Genomic DNA, 20,015 nt, shown 5'->3' on the forward strand with positions numbered 1-20,015 from the left:
GTGTTTCATTCAATTCACAGGATAGGGATTTTGACCGAGCTTCAGCACAATAATTAAAAATTTATACATTTCATTTTAGGTTATTAGTTATTAGGATAAACTTTTTTATTCATTGGGCATACAAATTATTTTCCTTGCAATAAAAGAATGAGAACAACCTTCGAAAAAGAGGAATCACCTCTTTTTTCTTTTATACCAGGGAGCCTCTTTAATAGTATGTATAGTTCACACAAGCGTATTTTAAGGAAATTTCGATAATTTAAATTACTAATATGAAGTCAACTTTTATTATTATAACTTCTGTTGAAAATGTAAGCAAAATTGTAGGAAATTCAAAATGACCCTTGCGCAAAAATCATTCAATAAACCTGTGCTCATGTGAATATTTTTGAGTTGAGGAAAACATTAAGAAATGCATTTGACAGTTGTCCACTTCGAAATAGATTTTTCGAAGATAGGAAGACATGGTTTTCCTTTTGTCCTAGCAGTGGTTGAGAAATGAAAAAGAAATTATTTTCGGAAGTTATCACCTATTTGCTATATGAAATATTTTTGTCAATGATGGGAGAAATAAATGAATATTTTACTGAAACGTGAAATTGGTGGTAACTGTAGTTTAATCGGCTGAAATTGCTTTTTAGAAACTAATTACTGGCATTATATAACACCGTATAAAATAATTCCTGAATCAGGGAATAATTCGATTTCATGAAGCTGAAAGCAGTGGTTTCAAACCTAACCATTAAATAATTATTAAACTCTTTTTATTCCTCAATTCGGGTATTACTGGTATAATATTTACCGATACTAGAAATATATGGTGAACTATTTACTTTATTGAAAATCGATCGGAATCAGAAATCACTTTTATGCTTATTGACTTTCCATCAATCCAAATTTTGTGGTGTTGATATAATAATAATGATATAATTGAAATGCTTCATGAAAATATGTTTACCCATTGTCTGAGTGATATTATTAATTAATGAAATCTGAACGAGTATCGTGGGTTTTACTGTTTTCTAATCAACCTGATGGATAGAATGGATAAAAACAATGATGGATATTTCTTCAATGCGATGAAATATTGATACTTCTCCAAATATGTAAAAAATAATGGTAGGAAAAAGCTAGGATCAGAGCTGTGAGACTAATGAATTCTCAATAAAGAGCTCTCTACAGATATGTCAAAACCTTCGATCTGCAATTGTGGCAATTGAAAAATTTTATATAGTTACACAGTTCTGTAAGAGAATATGGGCTTGAAACTACATTGCTGATTTTCTCAAAATTATTGTACCGCAGTTTTTCAATAAGCTTTTTTCTTGAGTGGAATATTTTCATTTCTCTGGACCCTTCATTTTAGGGAGAAGGATTTGAAGTAATTTATTTTTGAAATTTGATATATGCAACCTTTCAAAAATATCATTCAGTTTTTTATAGTCAAAAATGCATTTATTTCAAAACCAAATAAGAGAATCTCTTGAGCAAAGTTAAAATTTTAGATGTGATCTTCAAATGAAGCTCTTTACAGCTACAAAAAATAATAATTTTTCTTAATCAAGTACTCGATGTATGTCACGAAATAAAATTTCCTCAATTCGATTAATTTCAAAGAAATGAAAAAACGTTTTAACCACTGACAGCAAAATCATTACTTCAACAATCGGATACGTGTCTGGAATTTTTCATCCGTCATGCTGTTACCCCAGCCAAGTCGACTCCATTGTCCATTATTCTGGAAACAAAAAAAATGATTGAATCGCTGTGATCACATAAATATTTTCATTTAAGTGAATCGATATCTCTCATGTCATATTTTATGGCAGGATTTCATTAATAATATCGACAACAAAGGGCGTTACAGATTTGGCGATAATGTTCGGAAATAATGTTCGTTTAGAGGTTATTTCAGTTTCAATCTCGGCGTTATGGTTGTTTGGGATATTAGGTAATGATGGAAAATAATGGAGCATGTGTATATCGCAAATTTATTAAATATTGTCCTCGTGGAATTTTTCATGCTTTGACAGGGGTGTCGGATTAAAGAAAATCCTATGGGTGCTAAATAAGTCTCGATTATTCATATGTACATCTGTATCGAAGTTTTTCAGTATCTATTTTAGATTTATATAATTCCGAGATCCGAATACTTCAGGTAAAACAAAACAAAAAATGGTTCTGCGAGCTGGATAAAATAATCGTTTATAGTCGGTTCATCTTAGCAATGAACTAACGTCATCGTCAGAAGTACAACACCATTGTCAGACTGTGAAAATAATTCTTCTACCGCCCGCTAGCAGCTCAGAGGATCTTCAGATGATGTTGAACACCCATAAACATATATACGAAGCTTTAGGCCTTAGACTCAATACCTCAATACACCAGAAAGCCTTCAAACAGATATCATCCTGAAGGATGAAACTCTAGAATAGGTCGAGCAGTTCAAATACTTGGGAAGCTTCATAAATACTTGGGATAACCTGGAGACGGAAATACACAACCGAATCAATTCGGCATCACGGGCATTCTGGAAGCTGAAGGACAGAGTGTTTCAAAATCACAACCTCACTCTGAAGACCAAGATAGCTGTGGCTGTGGCCCACCCAACGCTTCTTTACGGAAGCGAAAGCTGGACGCCCTACAGGCGACATATTAAACAGCTTGAACAGACGCAACAACGTCATTTTAGGCCCGGTACTTTCACCTTCGAATAAATTTTATTCAACCAATAATGACGTACCGACATTCGATCTATGACAAATAAACTCTTCTAATTAAGTTTCAATGACAGATTTATTCGATGAATAACACTATCCGAAAGTGAAAAGACTGCATTTTTACTAATCTTACAAATAAGACATAATAAATGCGAATAAATTTATTTATTCGCACGTGAAAGTACCGGGCCTAAGACAAATAATGTACATCAATCAACCACAAAGTTTCAAATACATAAGTCTTGCAACGCGCGAGTTGTATGACAATTGAGACTCAAGTAACGAGGGCCCGACTCAGATGGAGCGGCCACATTCTGAGGATGCAAGTCACAAGACTCCCCAAAATAGCTATGTATGGCGAATTCACATAGGGAGCTCGGAAACCAGGAGGCAAGTATAAGCGGTTTAAGGATATACTGCATCAATCCCTAAAATCAGTTAATGCCAATCATAACTGGGAACAACTAGCGTTAGACAGATCACGGTGGAGGTCTTTGGTCCACAGTTATAATGGAGACTCGAGAAGAATACAGGCGGCCAGATCTGGTTATTGACTTAAGGTCGATTCATATTATACGTTCCGCTCAGTTCAGGCCGGCGGAAGGATCATTAGCCGTTGACGGAGGTTGCGTTCATATTATCAGTCACGATCGTCTCAGTCACCTTCCGCTTCGTGTGTCGTGAATCTTCGGTTGCATTCGAATCGACCAGCACTTGACACATGAAGCCTTTCATTTTGATCAAAACAGTACAAGAAGGACCCTAAAAAATATTGTTAAATTATCAGTATTATCATTTTCGTTGTGTCTCTTACGTGCCCTATCTCATAGGACGTAAATCCTTTAACTTCTGTTAAAAATAAAATTGCTGCAATTACGCCTGAATGAATGATGTGCTTTTGCATTATTGTTAGACGAAGATGAAGAGGAACAAAAAGTCGTTAAAAAGATTGGGTGTCTAACCAATATTTGAAAAGAGGAAAGTTGAAGGTGAATATTGGACATTATAAAAAAAATTGGTCCACACATCATGGCTATTTTAGAATGAACAGGATATCATTTCGATTATACAGGGTGATTCATATTGGGACATAGGCTAAGGGCAGATTGTTTGGACCAAAATATGGCGATAGGACCAAATATACCTCAATAAAATATTGCTGTGGAAAAAGATAGAGGGCGTTAAAGTTGAATTTTTTATAAGAGGAGAGGATAATATTTTCTTCAAAGTTCGAAAGTCCTTTATTGAAAGAATTAGAAAAGGCATAGAAGTAGGGGGAGGACACGAAGAACATTTAATTTAAGTTTATTCTTTTTATGTTACATTGTTTTTAATTATGCTTTATCGTCGAAATAAATAAATAAAATAAATAAGTCGTTACTTCAAATCCCCTTCCGATGCTCTGAACTGTTCAATTGTGTTTTTCTTAAAAACGAATGAAAAAATATACAGTGAAATTATTAGCAAAAAACGAAAAAAAATCAATTTCAACGTCCCCTATCTTTTTTGCACAGCAATATTTTATCGAGGTATATTTGGTACAACCTGCTCTTAGTCTATGTCCCAATAGTTATGAATCATCCTGTATACTGTGAAAAATTTCGCAATTAATACAAAAAAAGTTCAAAGAAGCTTTCACAACAAAGGAAAACCCTCGATTGACTGAGCTGAACTGAGCGGTTGCTTATTCATATTATACGTTCAGTCTCATTCAGTCCAACCACGCCCTTCAGCCCATCCGCACAATATTCTCTGGAAGAATACCGTCGGACGGCCGTAAGCGTGCCGATAGGTGCTGAAGAGTCGGAGACGGATAGTATGAATTAGTCCATATAAAACACATTGAAAGATATTTTGGCTGAGCTGAACTGAACTGAGACGGAAGGATAATATGAACTGACCTTTATCCATGCCCGGAGTGTGGAAAGATCTGTAGGTCACGGTTGGGGCTCTTCAGTCACAGGAGGGCACACAGTCGCAAGTAGCCCTGAGAAATTATAAAAGTTTGATCGCACCGATAGTTTTGTTTTTGAATCTTTTTGTAGATTTATTCTCAGTAACGGGATATAGCAATGAATGTATGAATCTTCCTCTACTCCACATTTTCATATGGATTGAAAATCTTGAGAAATTATTTCGAAAGTTTGATGCAGAAGACCTTTGAATGAATGATGATAAACATGTTACTTCAATTGCTTCATTTAGCTTACTAAATGAGCATCATGAAAGGAAGGATAACGAGAGAACAGGTGGTTTTGGTTTGACACAAATTGTTATTCCTATTTGCAATTTTTCACTTTATTGATAAGGGCTGAAAGCCTGAAACCTTTGTCTACCGTTAACAGTTTGTTGATGATTTTCGAATACTAAGAGTTTGTTGAACTTGAAGGAATGTCATTGATGAAGTGACTAGTCAAAATGTCAATCAACTGTTCAACAACTTTTAGGTCAGAAGGCTAAACTTCATCGACTTGTAATTACATTTTGCTTTTATTCTGTTATAATTTTTACTGGGATGAATAAACCTTATCATTACTCTATTATATAGAGCTTTCATTAGCTTTTTATAAGCACATGGGAATGAGCAGATTATAGGAAATAAAAATTAAACCCTTTTTCTGTGATGAAATAACTGAAACTTTACGAAATAGAGGAATCAACTCAAAGAGCCGAAAAATGAATTTTCACTTATAAATTGAAAACAAAAATAGAGGGATGCGGTTCTGGCCATTATCCATCTCTTGAAAATCGAGGACGGAAACTTGCCATCCATTTTTCCCTAGTTCTAATGGTTCCAGAGCTGCCATTCAATGCATATAAAAAAAATTCAATATTTCATTCGATTGATGAAGACATTTCGATATTCTCCACTTAGACTGCTAAATGGCAACTTCTTGATTAAATTTTCAATTCAGAGTCGTAATTATCAGAGAGCACTCTCCAATCCCAATAGTACTTACTCTACACGTCAATTTAGCGAGACTCGTAGAATGATAAATTCATGAAGCGATGTCTAGAATCACGGATGTACTATGTATCGGCACAAATTAGTTATTGAACAATCCATCAAGAAGTTCAAGCATGGAGGAGTAGACTAGTTGCGCCATTGTGCCTGCAGACAATTTTCGGAACTCCCTCGCCCATTTGGGTAGCATGAATATAAACCCTATTTGTAATTGAAGTCTAATATTCTAGGAGGATGGAGTGGGTTTTGACTGAGAAGCGTATTGGATGATACAACCGAATACTAATATTTAATGTTAGAGTATGCTTCGAGGGAATCGATAGATTATAGTGTTTCAATTTTGCATCTATAATCTTCTTGGGCGGGTATTGACTTATCTTCACAACACTGCTGATATGAAAACGTGAACAGAATAATTTACAGTAACAGGAAATATGTGATTTGTATTATTTTCCACAACTGAGGTGAAAAATTGAAAGAGAAGAACAAACAACAAATTATATTTAAGTATCCTAAAATTTCCATAGATTATATTCTTTTATTTTTAGTTCCTAGAGGAAATAAATTAATATCTACATTCTGTTACGCATGGTTACCGTTCGAGGCTTTCTGGGGTCTAATAATTTTTTTTTTCAGTATTGCTTCACCACGTTTTGTTCTCCATGAAGTTTATTTTTATACTTTCTGTAGTATAGGTGAAGAGTGATCTCTGTTCGATATTTATTGCTTGCTGTACCACTTGGAACTGTTTATTGATCATATTAATATCTGGTTATTTTACACTTCCAGCTTTCACAGTATTCATTACTTTTGGCTACTCCAAGATTTCAAATACATTTGTCAGCTGTTGATCACGAATATTTTGTTTCACAGCTGCTGGAATATTCTTCACAGTCATTTTAATGTTATCTGATAATGTTAGATTCAAAAAATCAGAATGAGCTGCTGGATATGAAATGTTTTGACACTTTCAAAGATATTATTACAACTCCAGTTGCTAGTTAATTTTTGTCAAATTGCAATATTCTATGTATATCTCTGATTTGGCTTTCTTGTGTGAACTTGGTGAACTACTATATAAGGTGAGTCTTTGAATCGCGAAAATATTTTAACAGATTCTTGAGGCCAAAAGAAAAATTTTTTTCCCTTACTATTTTTTCCGAATCGGCTCGGTTTAAGAGATACAGGCTGTTGAAAAACCATAAAAAATGTCTCACAGACGGTTTTATCGGATGAGATGAATTCCGGAATATAGTTTTTCATTTATTTTATGAATCTTTGTCGAATAAAAGATATCACCCACGTCTTCCAATTTTCTCATTAGGGCCATTATGTACCATAAAAACCAAAAATTCGAAAAACCCAACTCTGGAAACTAAGTTGGACGCTTTATAATGAATATTTGAACATTTTGCGAAATAACAGTATTCTTCATACTTTCTCGTATAATGCGCCATTTTCGAGTAATTTGATGTTCAAAAACTAAAAAGTTTCTGTGAAATGAAAATGAAAAATTGGGTACTTTAGCTGAATATAAATATGTTTAAAAGATCCACAGATGTGTAGTGTCCAGATTTAGCTAGTTATTCTGAAGGTAATTTTGTTTTTCCAGGGGTGGCACAGTTCATTGTGGAAACTTAAAATGGCTATATCTTTTTATCAGGGCCGAATTGGAAAAATTATATATGAAAAAATTGTTTTTTTTTTAATCTCAAGAATCTACTGCTAACATATTTGTTCGTGTCTAAAGACTCACCCTTTATTAGGTGCTATAATAGTGCTTTCGATCCAATACGGAATTTGACGTTAATTGAATGCATAAAAATGGTTTCAGTTGCACTATATAATTCTAGATTCCATTTCGTGCTTGCTCATTAACTGCAATTGAGCTGCTCTAAGTTCTTCTGATTGTGGGGCTTCATATTCAGCAGTATATTGTCAAATTCTCTGCAATCGAGCTACTGTATCTTCCTCTGAATGTGAGGTTTTATATTGTCCCATATATTTCTTCTTAAAACCACTTAATCAGTTGATTGTTTCTGTCATTTTCTCGTCAGTCCTTTTTCTGTGTGTTGTTGTTTCATTTCTCATTTCTTTGCAAGAGTAGTGGAAAATATGGCTCTTATAATGGGTGTTTTTGGAGATTTTTTTCTCAATAATTGCTCGCTTCACTGGTAGTGAGTCCTGGACAAAGTTGAAATTTCATTTTATGTTTGTTGTGGTGTCGTAAAGTAGCAAATTGCTGGAAGCGCCGGTCCTTTTTCCTCTCATTCTGAAGATCTTGGATCAGATCAAACTTTTGACAAAATTGTCAAGATGAAATAAAAGCCCGGAATTCATTGTGCTGAAAATCTGGTGCTAAAGTATTCTTATATAAGATTTTATTCAAAGTTTGACTGATCGGAGTTCAAACCATTCGAAATGATGAGAAAACTTTTTAGACTCGAATCGGTAAACTGTGCCCCATCACGAGCACCGATAAATATTCGAAGTCAGAAAACTGAATCGTCGAAATAGGAAACAATTTTCCCCGTTCGATTTCTACCGACCGACCGGACCTGGGGGGATTCGCTACAAATTTCCTTCAGCCGGAAAATACAGGCTGAAAATGAAGGCGAAGGAGACGGTAGAATGGATGTCGAGGACAAGTATTAATATTTGCACAACTCCATCAAATCTGATGAGTTTATTGGAGGTTTCGTTCGAGAGAACGTTTATGGTCAATAGAGCGGAAAGTTTTACGTTGAAACGTCAACGTGGGACCAAGTTTTGACGTGAAGTTGGATCGGTCCGCATTCCGCATAATGAAAATGGAAAACATGTATTTTTGTCGTGTTTTACCGTCGACATATCAACAAAAACGTAGGTATTTGTTTGCATTGGGCTACCTGGAACTTGTTCACTGTCCTTGTTGCTTTACTTCACGTGATGTAGATAAACTAGAATCACACAGTGAAATGTTTTTTGTCCGCCAGGGGAGAGGGAAAAACTAAGTTTCCAAGTACGGGGTGAGCAAAATTCGATGGGATTGAATGTCAGCTCTATAACCGTAAGAGCTAGGGAAAAATGGATGGCACGTTTCCTACCTCGATTTTCCTGAAGATTGTTAATGGCCAAAACCGCATCCCTCTACTTCTTTTGTTTCTAAGTTATAAAAGTGAAAACTAACTTTTCAGCTCTTCGTACTGGTGCCTCTATTTCATAAATTATCGGTGATATCGAAAAACAAATGTTACATTCTACAGAAACTTTTTCATGTGGAATGCGGTGGCGTAGTCAAAGATTTTTTTCAGTCCTCCACTTCAGTGATATAGTGGTAACTTTCATTTTTTCAAATATAAACCCTGTGTTATTTCTACATATTCCAGTCCCATATTTTTTTCTGATTCAGAATTTATAACGTACATTGTGTCTCTGATTGTTCTTCCAATAAAAAAACTTAATAACTAGTTCGGTCTAGTTTGCAGGTCATTTTATTCATAATATGTTAAGGGGAAGTAGTACATATGATTCGAGATCAAGACGATCGACATTGCTTGCTTTACGGATGCTACCCCAAATACGAAAATGGGTCATATCTTTGAGAAATAGCCTGAATTACGTTCTGAGTCACTTGAAAAGTAGAAATTACCGTGTGAGAGGTAATATTTGGAATGTTGAATAATGTTCAGTTATTCCTGAATTTCAGCTTAATTTTGGCATGTATAGCTATAAAAATCTTTACAATATATAAAGAATTGAATCGCCGATGTCATCCCGTCGTTATTTTTATCGAAATATGTCGAAAAACAGTCGAAAAATGATTGCAGAAACAAGTTTTTTTTCTCATAAGAAAACAACTAAATTGGAAAAGAAAGAGAGGGGGTGACATCAAGACGTCCTTTAACTTCAATTTAAAAAAAAGGCTTCACGTAAGAAATTGAAAGCGAAAATTAGGAACTAGAGAATGCCGTTTTTGCATGGAGATTCTTGAGGTATTACTTCTAATTAATGAACTTTATGCTCCTAAATTGTGTCAGGTTATTAAATGACAAAGGCTTTTCCTTGAGTGGATTTCCTTAGGTTTATTATTCAGGTATTGAAATATTTAACAACCTTCCTTGTAAATTTCAGAGAATAAACCCAAGAATAAACCTCATTATTATTACAAATATGAGAGATATGAAGATTCCGGATTCCTGATATTTGAGAGGATGAAAATTTTTCCAACATGAAATGAAACACTTTCAGGAAATTTTATAAGCCTGGATTCAACTGAATATGTTCCGAAACCTTTTCAACTAGTAGATAATCTAAATACCATTACCAGAGCCTTTTCAAACACACCTTCACAAATAAGGCTGTGCCACTACTAGTAGAGGTTAATTGGTAAATATGAAGTAGTCATGGAAATTCAATTTTTTCATTTCCCGAGCATCTTCTCGAATATCCGGAATGAAAGTGATCTCCAAAATCTCTCATAACCTGACACAACACAAGAACATAAAGTTCATTATCATATTATCAATGAAAATGACCTGCCAACTTGACCGAACTAGTTTGTGAGTTTTTTTTTAATTGGAAGAACAATTAGATATACGACTTATATTCCTATATATTCTGAATCAGAAAAAAATATGGGAGAGGAATTTGTAAAAGTAACATACAGTTTATGTTTAAAAGAATGTATGTTACCACTATATCACTGAAATGAAGAACTGAAAAAAATCTTTGACTATACGCCACTGCATTCTACATGAAAAAGTGTCTGTAGAATGTAAGAGCCAAAAAATGATTTTCTACTTATAAATTGAAAACAATAGAAGATAAAGGGATGCGGTTTTGGCCATTAACAATCTCTTGAATTCGAATTTTGCCCACCTTGTACTTGTCCTGAACGAGAATCAGCTGGAAACTTTCGATGTTCCAACTGGTTGTTATTAAAGTTGAGCATTCAGTCAGTCGTACTGTTGTTTTTTGGGTAGAATCCAAGAGCTGCAATGAATTTTTAGCTGCTCAGTTCCGAACCCTAGTACTTCTCTGCTCTGGGCCTTGTAAAATGAAATAATTTCACCCAACTCAAAATATTTTCTAGCTTTGAACAGAACATGGTAAGTTTATGCAGAGTTACTAAGAAAAAAAGGACCAATCAAATTGGCAGATGGCGTACACGTGTTCGCCATTTGACCATGAGATTGATCCATTTGTTAGTTATTAATTCTTAGTTATTAATTCTTAGTTAGTCTGCATAACCTCACCTTTAGACTTACAGTCACCAACGAGATACGTGCCAGTGTGAACTCCTTTGGCTGAAGCATTTGATACCCTATTGTCGAGTCAGAAGTTATGAATTCGGCTCTTCGAGCAGAAGCTGTTGTTTGTATCTTTGAAGCATTGAATTGAAAACGAAAAGAAATTCCACACTCTGGGATGATTATGTCAGAATTATTCATAATATTTCGTGTCCTTTTTGTTGATAGCACAGTTATCAGTCATTGATAAGTTTGAGAATGAAAATACCTCGCAATGAAAACAATTTACTGTCAATAGATGTCTAGAGATATAAATCGGAAAAAAATGTTAAAAAGTCATTAGAAATTATAGTTTTTGGGGCTGATTCTAGAGCTCCATCAGTGGAAATAATAAATCGGAACAGCTGGAATAAAGAACAGAATAATAATTGGAATGTTTAACGATTCCATTCAATTAAAAATTCCTGGCTGTTGAAATTGAAAAACGTGAAATGGGTATGAAAGCCCAGAGAACCAGCTCTGAATAATGGCTCTATGTTCATCTGTTGTTTATGCATACCTTTGGGAATGAAATAAATAAAAATACGAAGAATATTCCATTTCACCGATGAAAGTGGAATACTGTCGAGTGAGTGAACACACTCAAATATTGGAAAAAATGTTTATGGTATTCTGTTCGCAGTATTGAAATTATAAAGGGTTGGCAGATTTTGAATCGAACAATGACTCTTTCGATCCATTCAGTTTTGAATTTTTCTATTGGGAATTCGACTTGAAAACTGTTTTATACCGTGCAGTTAAAAATATGAAGAACTGTATTCTTTTCTACATTATCTTTATTATTACATATATCTAAAAAACTTTTCATAATCAACTTCATAGGATAAATCGTATGAAAATCCAAGATGTCTCTTGTGAAATACTCTTGGGAAATTCATTGAGTAGGTGAATTCTTACTATGAGTGAAAACTTGTTCCAATGGTATTGAATTATCCTGGAAACAAAAATCACTGTACCTTAGTCAAAACAGATTTATTTTATGAAACACATAATGCTACAATTTCTTAATTCGTTTGTTAGTCTCAAAGTCGCGTATGTACGCGTATGATACAAATGGATACTAAATTGGCATGATCAATAAACATCGAAATCCATTCAATCATAAATTAATAGTGAACAATATTTTTCCCAAACGACTCCACTTTTATTCGACATCATACCAAATCAATTTTTCAGGGTGGGAAATATCAGACAAGTAAATAACATGAAGAATAGCTTGAACCTTTCCAATGCTCTATAAACAACATTATCGGTCGTTTATATCACGTTTGTGGTCTTATTCTTTTCATATAGATTGATTGATGTTCGTAAATTATTTTGAACAACTAGGTACTACAAATTGTGTGCCAGGAAACCTCGGTTTATTTGTAGAACGTGAATGATGGGGACAAAATATTTTCCCAATATCTGTGATGAACTAGAAATAGGGCAGAATGCGGTGGATGAGCATGGTCTGAAATGATCATTTCCATCCCACCGTCTGTTATATTCTGGGCTTCATTTGGACTTTGTAAGATTACATATCGGTGCTGCATTGGATTGGATGTTCAGATATTAGGTAAATATCATCATTATTATATTATCCTGACTCTCCATAGGTACCGAAGTACCCATCAGAAGCTCTGTGAGCTTGCGTAGGAGTTCGGAAAACCAGTTGTGTTCTGTGTAGGCTTTATTACTGTGTGCTTACTCCACCTTAGACACAGTACTGTTAATTTTAACCCAAAAGTAATAATAGGCCGTACCCGTATCGACTAGAAAATTTCTCTAGCCCAGTATTGAACTCAGTACCTTGAGGTATACTAAGCAGACCCTTTAACCACCAAGCCACGGAAGTTATATGCCTTCCATTCCATCCTTTTCGATCGAGGTGAGTGTTGTGTTGCTCTGATGAGGTCGAAGAAGGCTGAAACCACAGTCAACATTCAGTCTTTTTTGATGGAACAGTCTTTTAGATGAAACCTTTGATGATTTGTAGTTTGTTATATTTAGATCGCAACATTTGTTGATATTCATATCGATGGTTGAATCTGAATTGATTCTCTTTGAATATTATATTTTTGAGCTGATGAGACTTTGTATTTGAACTGTAGGTATGTGTTTTGGAGCGGATATTTACCATACTCATTTTATCATTCGTAAAAAGATTCCTATTCTGCAACAAAGTATCTTGTCAAACAAAATACTATCGAGGTTGTCATACTTCTAGATATACTTTGCTTGAATGAAAACAAGTGTCGGGTACTTGAGTATCTACTTCTGTTAAATTCATATTCTATTCTATATATGTTTTATTTTTATTGAAATAGTCAAGAAATTTTTTTTTTAATTGCTGTTTATTATCCTTGGTGATTTGATATAATATATCACAAAACAGTAACTTTTTCTTTTTTTCTACAAGCTTACAATTTAAATTGATAATAAAATAATTCTTGTAGCAGATCTCGATCTAAAATATTATACATCCTTGAAAGAGGGTGAAAACTACTCTGCTCTTCTCACTGTAACGTCCTGAACTTGTATCGGTACTAGAAAGGAATAGATGATTTACAAATTGGATGCTATTCGAAAACAATCCTTGTTTTTAATTTCGCTCAGTAGTTGTTGCTCAAAAATACTTAATGTAATAATCACTACATATTATTATCTTCTGCTCAATTAGCTATTTTATTCAAAAATTTATTTTGCGTGTTACCATGAAACAGTTCAATTGAGTTACTTATGTGATTATGGTCCGAATTTTTTTATTTTGGTTTGTCTTGTTGAATTGAGGAAGAACTATTTGAAGGAGTACATTTTCGGTTAGTTCATTATGTATTTCCAAGCCCACACAAACTGTTCAATTTCCACTGGGTGGCTCCAATTTCATATCTTAAGAGGCAAACAGTGTTTTGGTTTCTAGATGGAAATAAGACGTTGATTCAGCAGAAAACAGGACATTTTCCATGTTCACAATATTTCTGTCTGAAGTAAATTCCTTATTTGTTGTAATCAAAACTTCAGTCTTCTATCTAGATTATCTTCGGAGAGTTCCTGGAGGATTGTCATTTTAGAAGGACGAAAAATCTGTTTTTTAAAACTTCTCGTCCCTAAAGACGAACATGGGCATGAGGATTTTTCTGAGGAGGACGGAGTACAATACTCATTTCGACATCTTCAGTGAGAGCTCTCTGCTGGTTGTTTTTCCGAGTGTTTAAAACCTGCTTATGGTACTTTGTGACATAGGTGGTAAAGCAGGATACTTCCCTCTGAATAAGAACTTCATTAAGTGTTCTTGTAATATCTCCGTAGTCAATCATCATTACAATTTCAATCTTGTTGGTTTCAGTGAAGTACTGCATTACGATTTTTCAGCACAAGTTGATTCTCACAAACATCAAACCTATAAATATAGTATATTCGTTGGATACGATGCTATCCTCCTAAAATACGATTTTTGAACTGCCTGAATTCATTTGTTGCACCCCTTTCATGAAAAATTAGGATTGTCCTTTAATAAAATTATCGATGACCTAATTTCTCAACTTTGGTACGCTTTGTAAAATTTTCATACATCAATAAGAGTGCACTCTGAAATATTAAACGACCTGTCAGAGTAAATTTGAAAACAAAAAAAAACTGTCCTTGGTTCAATGAATTTTCACCAAGTTCGAGAGTATTTGACAAGAAATTATTGCCTCAATCAGCATTCTTCATTCAACATTTGTACGATTTTTGTGCGCTCGGCCAACTCCAGAATAGAAACCCAAAGAATTGGCTCAGGGCTTTATCATCTTAGATTTTCTCCTGAAATATCGAACTCATAAAGAATGTGGATGAAATTCTTGACATTCCTTCCCTCCTCGGAAGAAGTTTTCTGCCATTTAATCACCTTCGTCTAACCATAAAACCGGCATATGGCATAACGATCAAATGATTATTTTTACCTGTCTCTAAGAGCAAAAAGTCAATTTTTACAATTTTTTCTACAGTTTCACGCAACACCACAACAAAACTGAACTAAAAGTCCGTCTGAACGAAAACTCCGTCAACACCAAAAATCGACACGTAGGGGGAAGGCAGTATGCGTTATTCTGGAACACGTAATTGGCGACCAGGACTAGAACGCGGCTCCTTACGGGCGTCTACGTCCGCGTCTGAACCTCGACTGCACCGCGGCGCTCGTTGTACGGGCTCGCGTCGAGGTCACACCACCAGGAGTCTGCAAAAGCGCCGTGCCGTCATCAGCGGGTAGATCGATATAAGGAAAATACGCAGGTCTAACCATGTTCGTACATCGAGATGGCCAGAATGTAGCCTTTGTATTTTCCACTGTATTCGCGTAATGTGCAGCTCGGCGATGGATTTTTCAGATGAATTGGATGGGGAAAGACGGTGTTCTAATTTAGAGATGGTCGGATGCCCGACGAAAACTAGCTCTATATCATTGGAGAGATTGCAAACCTATGTAGACGTTCTCGTGCATTGTCTAGCTAGAATATGATCTCGTTTCGGATGAACCAACATCATATACTTATAGTTTTCTTGAAATCGTGGGCAGTAGGATTAATAATTAAAGTAATTTAACTCCCAATATATCGTACAATTAGAATAAGAGAAGATCAGAAAATTTTTTCATCCATTCCCATTCCCATAACCCCTTATTCTAATTGTACTAATAATTAAAGCTATAATAACTTTGTCGACGTTTCGGAATCACAAAAGCGCTGGCGGGCCACACAAAAAAAAATACAAATGTATAATTCCGACTTGCTAAGTCAGAATTCTGAGTTGCATGTCGGAATTCCGAATTGCAAGTCAGAATTCTGAGTTACAAGTCGGAATTCTGAGATACAAATCGGAATTCTGAGTTACAAGTTGGAATTATGAGATACAAGTCAGAATTCTGATATGCAAGACAGTAGTGGGGGCAGTGGGGCTAGAATTGGTCGAATGACATTTGCTTTGTTGCATTCGATTGTTGCCGAATCACGTGAGCAAAATGCCCTCTGTAGAGCAGATTTATCTCATTTGAGGCATGTATAGGCACATTTGGACCCTTAATCTACGCCTACCCTATCTCTTTTCTTTCAAAAGTTTTAACGGACGTTTTTGATTCTGACGAGCTCACAGAGCTTCTGAGGGGTTCGTCGTTACCTACGCGGAATCAAGATAATATGATAATATATAATATATCTGTAGTATCCATATATGCTTGTAGGGTGACAATAAGACGATCGCTTCTTCGTGTTTTGACACGATTTCCGAAGGCCTCTCGCGGGCTCTTCATAAGGATTACTAAGGACTAACGGCCAGTTTCATAATCGAACTAAAAGCCCCTTCAATTTTAAAGCTTTTTTTTACCCTACCGAAACTGACACTAAACGAAACCTAATTTGACTTTGATTATGAAACTGGATGTAGGAATTTCGATAAAGTGCTCCAGTGCTCCCATCACTAAGCACTAAGAAAGGTTTTGAAAATTTCCCAGGAGCATAATTCTCGGGAGTACAAAAATACTCCAAGTGCTTTCACAAGCACTGGGCACGGAGCTTTGGGACAGCTCAGCTATGGTGCAACCAAGGGGAAAATTACATCATCATTTCATTCATCCGAAATTCCTCCAAGAAGCCAAAAACACATTCAAGGATCCAATGCAAAAAAACAAAAGTCATTAGAGCTATTTTAGCTCTCCGCCTACCTTGCATCTCAAAATTTCGACTTACAAGTCGGAATTCCGACTTGTATCTCAGAATTCCGACTTGCATGTCGGAATTCTGACTTGCATCTCGGAATTCCGACTTGCGAGTCAGAATTGTACATTTGGAATTGGTTTCTTTTCCAGGACTCATCATGGAACAATAACATCTTAAGCTAGTTAAAATTTTGGATTAAGTCGAGAAAAATGATATTTAGCGATCGAGCAACTTGTTTTTGGCGTTCTAGCTTCAACGTCTGAAGGGAATCATAATAAGAACAGTTTTATAAAAATGAAATGATCTACTGGGAGTAAAATTAATTCGTAGTTTCTGACACTTTTTAGGATTTTCACTCCCAATCTCTGGAACAAAATCAATTAAAAAATGGAAATAACCGATTTGCTCCTGCGTCAATTCTTACACTAATTTGTCAGGAGCAAATCACGTAGAAAAAATTGTTGCCTGACGATGAACTGAAAAAAAAAAACTTTGAAAATATAATTATGTATCTATAGTAACATTTCGGAGTCTATATCAGACTCCTTCATCAGACGAAAATCAATTTTCGAAAATCTTCTGAATTGTATTGAATTTCAATCGATATCTGATTCGTTCCGTGTTTTCATGGTCAAAATGCATATATTTCAAAAGAAAATCAATGAAGAGATAGATCATTCAAATATTTTTGCTGGCTACGAATTCCTTCTCTTTTGAAGTGATGCGTTGTAACATGAGTTCAGCAAATTTAATTTTTTTTAATTTGATCCATTCGTTTTCGAAATATTCGCATTTAAATTTCAAACAGCGTTGGTTTCAATGCAGGCAAACTCTGTGAGTCAATCTAATTTTACTCATTCATTTTGTAATTTGAATCTGCTGTACGAATTCCGCACTGGATTTATTTTTGAACAATAAAAGTTGTCTGCAATAAGCAGGCCAGCGTACTAAATCAGATGAAATCAAAAATACAGTTATAACTCTATGAAATATGGGACATATGCCATTCTCTTGGTAAGGGTTCCGATCTAGGGGGGATTGAATCTTATCTCGTTGCATACTAGATGGCGCTCGAGTACATGTTAATACTCAGAAGCTACTACTAGTATTTAATTAGGATTTAGGATTTTAATTACAAGCGTTTTCCATCAGAGAAGGAGTTGTGTATACTGTCTATATTGATGTTTAATGAAGTCTTTCTGTCTAACGAGGTCAAATGAGAGCGAAACCATGTTCAGCATCTACTACTCTTCTTCACTACGCTAGCTAGATCGTAAAACTTATTGATTTTCATATCAGAGAGTGTTATGCATCTGAATTAATTCTTATTGTTGTATTTATTGCCAATCAAAAGGAGCTACGTTTTCATTAATGAAGGATTATTTCGATTTTTTGTGTACTAAATACCAAAAACTTAAATTACAGTCGAGCCTGCAAATTAATAGACGAGGATAGCAGGCAGGCGAGACAATATGCACAGTTTTTTGCCGAGGTGCATATTACATTTTTTCGTCGACTTCCTCACCGTTCCAACCGTTTTATGGCCTCATCTAGGTGTCCGTAATTGCCAATTCCCTGAGCTCTAGTGAAGTGTTACTGTCATCCATATCGCTAGCACTATCAATTCTTGATTATACTGAACATTAACATTCAGACCACGTACCTAATTCACTGGTAAAATCTAGCCGATTTCGTAAAGAATTAATTTGACAACATCAAATGAAGGTTATTGTCACAGGCACATGTTTTCATCAAATTCTGAAGTCACAAAATTGATTCAATCGCCCCGAGATCTAATATATTGCTTAGTGACGAAAGCCGGACGAAAAGTAAATCAGTACGAAAAGAGAATCAGTACGAAAAGTACCTACTCTCCTTCAACTATAGTTGACTTTTCGTTTGGAAATTAGTACGTAAAATGTCATTTTTTGTTGAGGTCAGCATGTTCAACGAAATATCCAATTCTGTACAAAATTTAAATTTGAAAATCTCGAAATCGAACAGATTGAATAAAAAAAATTAAATATGCTGAACTCAAAATAAAAAGGCCCTCCAAATGAGGTATCACTTACCCCATCTTCTCTATTCAAAATATAGGGGTTGGGGTTGTAACACTAAGGGTTGAAGTGATATGGTATTGAATTTAATCTTGAAAGTTGTCCCCCTTGAATCAAAAATCGACGTGTCGAAGCATTTTCTAAAAAAAAGTTCATTACGTCTATTATCTCATTTGTTTCGTTTTTAAAAAGCGCACACTGTATAGTTGATATCAGTAGTAATGATATTGATTTTGTTACATTTATTTTCGTAGTTTCATTCAGTGATCACTAGAATATCCACAAAAAAGAGGGCCATTTCACCTCAAAGAGATCGTAATGAAATTTCACCGTTTTTCTTCAGAGAGGAAGGGAATTCGTGACTGGATGACAAATTCACGGCATAATGGCTGAACTGCTGAATTATTCCGACTCAGTTAGATCACCGCGGCCCAGTTACAATGACAAGATAAATATTTAATCGAAATCTCGAAGTCGTGATTAAGAACCGAGATAGCTATGGAATGGATCTCAGATTCTGATTCTTCTTTATTGAACATTTATGAAAGATTCCATTCTTAATATCATCTAGGATTCAAGTTTGAAGTTCGGCAAATTTTCCTGAGTTGATAAAGGGAGCAGAGGAGCGTCTGGAAGGAATTCAGGGACATTAAATCATTGATTTTCCCTTTTTTTGGAATTGTATAGAAAAACTGAATCCAATATTGTAAGTAGATCTAAGATTTGCAAATTCCAAATATACTGAAATCAAATATGTGATTTTCTATACTTCTGTGTTTTGAGCGACTTTATTTCACAACATTCATCGCGTAATAGCGCAATCTGTATTGGAAAAGAGTAATAGTTCAGCTGGACAGATTTTCCAGATATTTAGACAACTAATGGAAAATTTGTGATCTTGATATCATCCTTTCTAGAGATGTATAAAAGAATTTCAAATGTATGCATAAAATAATGTTAGCAATACTCGCTGGAGTAGTGAAAATATTCAAGACAAATCTGAGAATTTCATGACAAGGAAGCAAATCAAAATAGCAACGACACAGGTAAAAATTTATTCTCTGAAAACAATTCGTAACATCAAAGAGACATTTTGTAAAAAATTCAAATCAATATACCTACTTATATCGAAAATAATGCTGTTAACTTTGTGATTTTTAAAATTCAAATATACAAAAATAAATTATACACCTAGACATTAAGATACACTTTGTGTATCTTAGTGGTTTTGCTGAGATTCCTTCTCAAGAAGAAAGTTTTCGAGTACCTACTTTATTGAAAAATTGATGCAGGATGAATTGATTTGT

The 20,015-nt window shown here is 34.9% G+C and overlaps 1 protein-coding gene across 1 annotated transcript in view; it reads right to left on the reverse strand.

The window, feature by feature from the left end:
* The window catches only part of LOC123313762, an 81,807-nt gene extending 66,634 nt beyond the window's left edge, over window positions 1–15,173 (reverse strand). Inside the window, exons 1-2 of the mRNA XM_044898761.1 lie at window positions 14,903–15,173; window positions 1,659–1,738 (exon numbers count right to left, since the gene is read on the reverse strand). The gene's annotated coding sequence lies outside the window, so the exon portion shown is untranslated. The remainder of the gene's footprint in view (window positions 1–1,658; window positions 1,739–14,902) is intronic.
* Window positions 15,174–20,015: the final 4,842 nt, after the last annotated feature.

This window comes from Coccinella septempunctata, chromosome 5 (assembly GCF_907165205.1).
Source record: "Coccinella septempunctata chromosome 5, icCocSept1.1, whole genome shotgun sequence".
NCBI classification, from domain to species: Eukaryota; Metazoa; Arthropoda; class Insecta; order Coleoptera; family Coccinellidae; genus Coccinella; species Coccinella septempunctata.